This window comes from Salmo trutta, chromosome 31 (genome assembly GCF_901001165.1).
Source record: "Salmo trutta chromosome 31, fSalTru1.1, whole genome shotgun sequence".
NCBI lineage: Eukaryota > Metazoa > Chordata > Actinopteri > Salmoniformes > Salmonidae > Salmo > Salmo trutta.
This window is the reverse complement of record NC_042987.1, coordinates 9935105-9941630: the sequence shown is the minus strand read 5'-3', so window position 1 is coordinate 9941630 and position 6526 is coordinate 9935105. Positions and strand designations below refer to the sequence as shown.

Sequence of the window (6526 nt, the reverse complement as noted above, 5' to 3'; positions counted from 1 at the left end):
ATTCCAAAGGACACTTCAGCTGTCCCCATAGGACAACCCTTTTTGGTTCTAGGGAGAAGCCTTTTTGGTTCCATGTAGAACTACAATATTCTGTGGAAAGGGTCCTACATAGAACCCAAAAGGGTTCTACCTTGTACCAAAAAGGGTTCTTCAAAGGGTTCTCCTATGGGGACAGCCAAATAACCCTTTTAGGTTCTAGATACCACATTTTTTTCTAAGAGTGTAGTGTAAAAAGTATTGCAGAGGATAAAGTTGGATATTGAAATCATTGTTCATTACATGTCTATTTGTTTCCATAGTCACCAATTAAAGTTATTCTTCAACATATTCTTACATTTAAAACAGATCAAGCAATGGCAAAAACAAATCTGCATCAAACACTGTAGCACATCTGCATACAGTAATTGTTTCATAATTCACCCACAGACATTACATGCATAGAAATACTGGAACACAGAGTATATAAAGGCTGATTGTTTTATTTGATTAATGATTAATAAGAGTGGTGTAATGGGGTAGATCCTCATCAAGGACCTCTGAGCACAGAAGGCGATCTGGAGCGTAGTGGCCCTCTTGAAGAGTTGTGTGATTGGTCAGATCTGCATTGAAGAGAATCAGCTCATTCCGACTGATCAATTTTAGATATATAAGCAAACTAGAAAAGGACATTCTTGAAGAAACTTTGTGGACTCAGCTGGCTAAAGGTATTTCCATGGTACTAGTTGAAGAATTTTGTAGCAGTTACAGGTTAGAGATGTCATCAGTAAGGAGCAACTTGCTCATATGCACACTTTGTCCCTCCCCCACGTTGGTCAGGGAAATATTTTAGGACTTTCCAGAGGGCCAGCAACAAACCAACATCCTGAGTTTCTGGCTTTTCATGAGACTTACTGTAAGCATAAAAAGAGAAGAAAAGAAATTATTGATTGGCATAATGTGGGCATAGAGAACACTACAGAACAGTAACGCACAGTAAAATATCTTTAACAGTCAGAATCTACTAAAAGTGGTAGCAAAGGGATGTTGTGTCCTCTGTCCCTTCATATTGACACGTTGGGTTCACCCAATTGAGTAAGCTTGGCAGTCTTAAAAAAAGAAAGCTAAATGCAAAAATGTAAGTATGTGTAAAGAGGCAATAAAGAGACAATAAAATACACTGCTCAAAAAAATAAAGGGAACACTTAAACAACACAATGTAACTCCAAGTCAATCACACTTCTGTGAAATCAAACTGTCCACTTAGGAAGCAACACTGATTGACAATAAATTTCACATGCTGTTGTGCAAATGGAATAGACAACAGGTGGAAATTATAGGCAATTAACAAGACACCCCCAATAAAGGAGTGGTTCTGCAGGTGGGGACCACAGACCACTTCTCAGTTCCTATGCTTCCTGGCTGATGTTTTGGTCACTTTTGAATGCTGGCGGTGCTTTCACTCCAGTGGTAGCATGAGACGGAGTCTACAACCCACACAAGTGGCTCAGGTAGTGCAGCTCATCCAGGATGGCACATCAATGCGAGCTGTGGCAAGAAGGTTTGCTGTGTCTGTCAGCGTAGTGTCCAGGGCATGGAGGCGCTACCAGGAGACAGGCCAGTACATCAGGAGACGTGGAGGAGGCCGTAGGAGGGCAACAACCCAGCAGCAGGACCGCTACCTCCGCCTTTGTGCAAGGAGGAGCAGGAGGAGCACTGCCAGAGCCCTGCAAAATGACCTCCAGCAAGCCACAAATGTGCATGTTACTGCTCAAACGGTCAGAAACAGACTCCATGAGGGTGGTATGAGGGCCCGACGTCCACAGGTGGGGGTTGTGCTTACAGCCCAACACCGTGCAGGACGTTTGGTATTTGCCAGAGAACACCAAGATTGGCAAATTCGCCACTGGCGCCCTGTGCGCTTCACAGATGAAAGCAGGTTCACACTGAGCACGTGACAGACGTGACAGAGTCTGGAGACGCCGTGGAGAACGTTCTGCTGCCTGCAACATCCTCCAGCATGACCGGTTTGGCAGTGCGTCAGTCATGGTGTGGGGTGGCATTTCTTTGGGGGGCCGCACAGCCCTCCATGTGCTCGCCAGAGGTAGCCTGACTGCCATTAGGTACCGAGATGAGATCCTCAGACCCCTTGTGAGACCATATGCTGGTGCGGTTGGCCCTGGGTTCCTCCTAATGCAAGACAATGCTAGTCCTCATGTGGCTGGAGTGTGTCAGCAGTTCCTGCAAGAGGAAGGCATTGATGCTATGGACTGGCCCGCCCGTTCCCCAGACCTGAATCCAATTGAGCACATCTGGGACATCATGTCTCGCTCCATCCACCAACGCCACGTTGCACCACAGACTGTCCAGGAGTTGGCGGATGCTTTAGTCCAGGTCTGGGACGAGATCCCTCAGGAGACCATCCGCCACCTCATCAGGAGCATGCCCAGGCATTGTAGGGAGGTCATACAGGCACGTGGAGGCCACACACACTACTGAGCCTCATTTTGACTTGTTTTAAGGACATTACATCAAAGTTGGATCAGTCTGTAGTGTGGTTTTCCACTTTAATTTTGAGTGTGACTCCAAATCCAAACCTCCATGGGTTGATAAATTGGATTTCCATTGATTATATTTGTGTGATTTTGTTGTCAGCACATTCAACTATGTAAAGAAAAAAGTATTTAATAAGATTATTTATTTCATTCAGATCTAGGATGTGTTGTTTAAATGTTCCCTTTATTTTTTTGAGCAGTGTATTATCTTGTTCTATAGCTGTCTGTCATATCAGTCCTGCAACAAACATTGTTAGAAATGGGTGTAACTGGCTCTTCCCCTTCTTTGGAGTTTGAGTGAGCGACAGGGAGAATGAGCAAGAGAGAAATGGGAGAAACTTTACATGACCCACCAAGGGAGATTGAATCAGAACACAAGGGTTTTATTTACTTTACAAACTTATATTATTGTAGTTCTACCTGTTTTTTTTTATTTAATTTTTTATTTCACCTTTATTTAACCAGGTAAGCTAGTTGAGAACAAGTTCTCATTTACTACTGCGACCTGGCCAAGATAAAGCAAAGCAGTGGAGCACAACAAACAACACAGAGTTACACATGGAATAAAGAAGCATACAGTCAATAACACAATAGAAAAAAAGAAAGCCAAAGGAGGTGTTTGCTTTGGGGATGACCAGTGAGATATACCTACTGGAGCGCGTGCTACGGGTGGGTGTTGTTATCGTGACCAGTGAGCTGAGATAGGGCAGAGCTTTACCAAGCATAGACTTATAGATGACCAGGAGCCAGTGGGTCTAGCGACGAATATGTGGCGAGGGCCAGCCGACTAGAGCATACAGGTTGCAGTGGTGGGTGGTATAAGGGGCTTTGGTAACAAAACGGATGGCACTGTGATAGACTGCATCCAGTTTGCTGAGTAGAGTATTGGAAGCTATTTTGTAGATGACATCGCGAGGATCGGTAGGATAGTCACTTTTACTAGGGTAAGTTTGGCGGCGTGAGTGAAGGAGGCTTTGTTGCGAAATAGAAAGCAGATTCTAGATTTGATTTTGGATTGGAGATGTTTATTATGAGTCTGGAAGGAGAGTTTACAGTCTAGCCAGACACCTACGTATTTGTAGTTGTTCACATATTCTAGGTCAGAACCGTCCAGAGTAGTGATGCTAGTGCGGGCAGTGAACGGTTGAAAAGCATGCATTTGGTTTTATTAGCGTTTAAGAGCAGTTGGAGGCCACAGAAGGAGTGTTGTATGACATTGAAGCTCGTTTGGAGGTTTGTTAACACAGTGTCCAAAGAAGGGCCAGATGTTTACAGAATGGTGTCGTCTGCGTAGAGGTGGATCAGAGAATCACCCGCAGCAAGAGCGACATGCTTGATATATACAGAGAAAAGAGTCTGCCCGAGAATTGAACCCTGTGGCACCCCCACAGAGACTGCCAGAGGTCGGACAACAGGCCCTCCAATTTGACACACTGAACTCGGCCTTCTAAGTTGTTGGTGAACCAGGCGAGGCAGTCATTTGAAAAACCAAGGCTATTGAGTCTGCCGATAAGAATACGGTAATTGACAGAGTCGAAAGCCTTGGCCAGGTCGATGAAGACGGCTGCACAGTACTGTCTTTTATCGATGGCGGTTATGATATCGTTTAGAGTGAGGAGGGTTTCCGGAAGGTATATTTAATTTAAAAATGGAAAAGAGATTGAAAAATACATTTAAATATATACATAAAAGACAAAAAATACAAAAAATAAACGAGAGGACGACAAACCACGTCTGCACTGCTATGCCATCTTGGTTCTACCTGGAACCAAAAAGGGTACTTCAAAGGGTTTTCCTTTGGGACAGCTGGTGAACCCTTTCAGATTCTAGATACCACTTTTTTTTAAGAGTGTCAGGCAATCATGGGCAGCTGAATAACATTTCTCTTGTGGAATCCAGTCTCAGAGAGACCTGATGCAGGGAAAAAACGTTAATGATTATCAGCATAGCTAGTACAACCCTACTGTAGCTCTTACAAAGCTGGTTAGTAGGAATCAATACACATTGAAGATCAGAGTATTAAACAGATAACTTACTGTCAATCACTATGGATTTAATAAGGAAAGGTTCTGCTCTCTCCTTTCCCTGGGATGTGGCAGAATTGGTCACTGTGTAGAGTGCAAGTGCGAGTGCTAGCATGTGTGTGTGTGTATGCGTGTAACTGAGTGGGTGGCCAAGCACAGCTGTAGAGGCCACGCATCCGGTCAATGACGTGTTTCAGGAACTGTAAAGACAGAGACTAATCATGATTAATCATTACCTATGGTCTTCACTAAATTAGACTTAGCCTAGAACAACAGAGAAGTATATTTTCTGGGTGATTTCAATATTGACTGGCTTTCATCAAGCCTCCCACTCAAGAAAAAGCCTCAAACTGTAACCAGTGCCTGCAACCTGGTTCAGGTTATCAGTCAACCTACTAGGGTAGTTACAAACAGGACATGAATTAAATCATCAACATGTATTGATCACATCTTTACTAATGCTGCAGAAATTTGCTTTAAAGCAGTATCCAAATTCATCGGATATAGTGATCACAATAGTAGCCATATCTAGGAATACCAAAGTTCCAATGGCTGGGCCTAATATAACGCATAAGAGGTCATACAAAAAGTTTTATATGACCTCTTATGCAGAAGCAAAAGTCATTCTGCTACCTAAGTAAATACTAAATAAATTGAGCAAGTTGAGGTCATGGTCAAAACATATTGATACAACAGTAGCTAAGATGGGGAGAAGTCTGTCCATAATATAGTGCTGCTCTGCCTACTTAACAACACTATCAACAAGACAGGACCTACAGACCCTAGTTTTGTCTCACCTGGACTACTGTTCAGTTGTGTGGTCAGGTGCCACAAAGAGGGACTTAGGAAAATTACAATTGGCTCAGAACAGGACAGCACAGCTGGCCCTTAAATGTACACGGGGTGCTGACAATAATAATATGCATGTCAGTCACTAGTTGCTCAAAGTGGAGGAGAGATTGACTTTATCACTACTTATTTTTGTAAGAAGTGTTGACAAGCTGGATGCACCGAGCTGTCTGTTTAAACTACTAGCACACAACTACTCGGACACCCATGCATACCCCACAAGACATGCCACCAGAAGTCTACACAATCCCCAAATCCCGAGCAGACTATGGGAGGCGCACAGTACTACACAGAGCCATGGCTATATGGAACTCTATTCCACATCAGGTAATAACTGATGAAAGCAGTAGAATCAGATTTAAAAAACAGGTAAAAATACATCTTATGGAACAGCGGGGACTGTGAAGAGACACACACACACAGGTACAGACACACGCATACACACACACATGCTAGCACTCGCACTTGCACTCTACACACGCCTACATTGTAATATTGTTGTATGCTGATATTATACATTTTGTATTGTAGATATGTAGTGGTGTAATAATGTTTCATGATGTACTGTTTTATTTTCTGTTTCATGTAATGCAAGGGCCTTAATGTGTTTGGACCCCAGGAAGAATAGCTGCCGCCTTGGAAGAAGCTAGTGGGGATCCGTAATAAATACAAATATGTTGACTATGTTGCCCCTCAGCAATCTGGCAGTCAGGCAGACATACGGAGAGAGATAGACAGCAAAACATAGGCTATTTACATAACATACATTTCTTAGTCACCAGGCTGGATAACTTCTGTACTCCTTCTCTTTGTTACCTCCTCCATCCTTCCATCCAAGCTAGAAGATTCCTGCGAGAGAATCAATAATTGAAAAAGGCAGTTGAGAGGTGTAACATTAGAAGGAGCATTAAGGGGGAGCAGGTGTAGGGTAAATGTATCGTATTGTCAAATACAAAATACATACAAATACAAGGATCTCTGATGAATCAAGAAAATCTTCACATCCATATTGGGGGGTACATGTTTCAAGAATTAAGATAGATTACTGTCTCACACACACACACAATCAATGTTTCCTATATGTGTATCCATGTACCATCTCTCTCTCTCACTCTCTCACAC

The 6526-nt window shown here is 43.1% G+C and overlaps 1 long non-coding RNA gene across 1 annotated transcript; it reads right to left on the bottom strand.

Annotated features, from left to right (window-relative positions):
• Nucleotides 1-461: 461 nt before the first annotated feature.
• Nucleotides 462-6253, bottom strand: LOC115169241 (uncharacterized). Its single transcript, XR_003870818.1, has 3 exons — nt 6171-6253; nt 4568-4755; nt 462-890 (listed from the first exon to the last, which is right to left on the bottom strand). It is a non-coding gene; the product is annotated as an uncharacterized LOC115169241 (long non-coding RNA).
• Nucleotides 6254-6526: the final 273 nt, after the last annotated feature.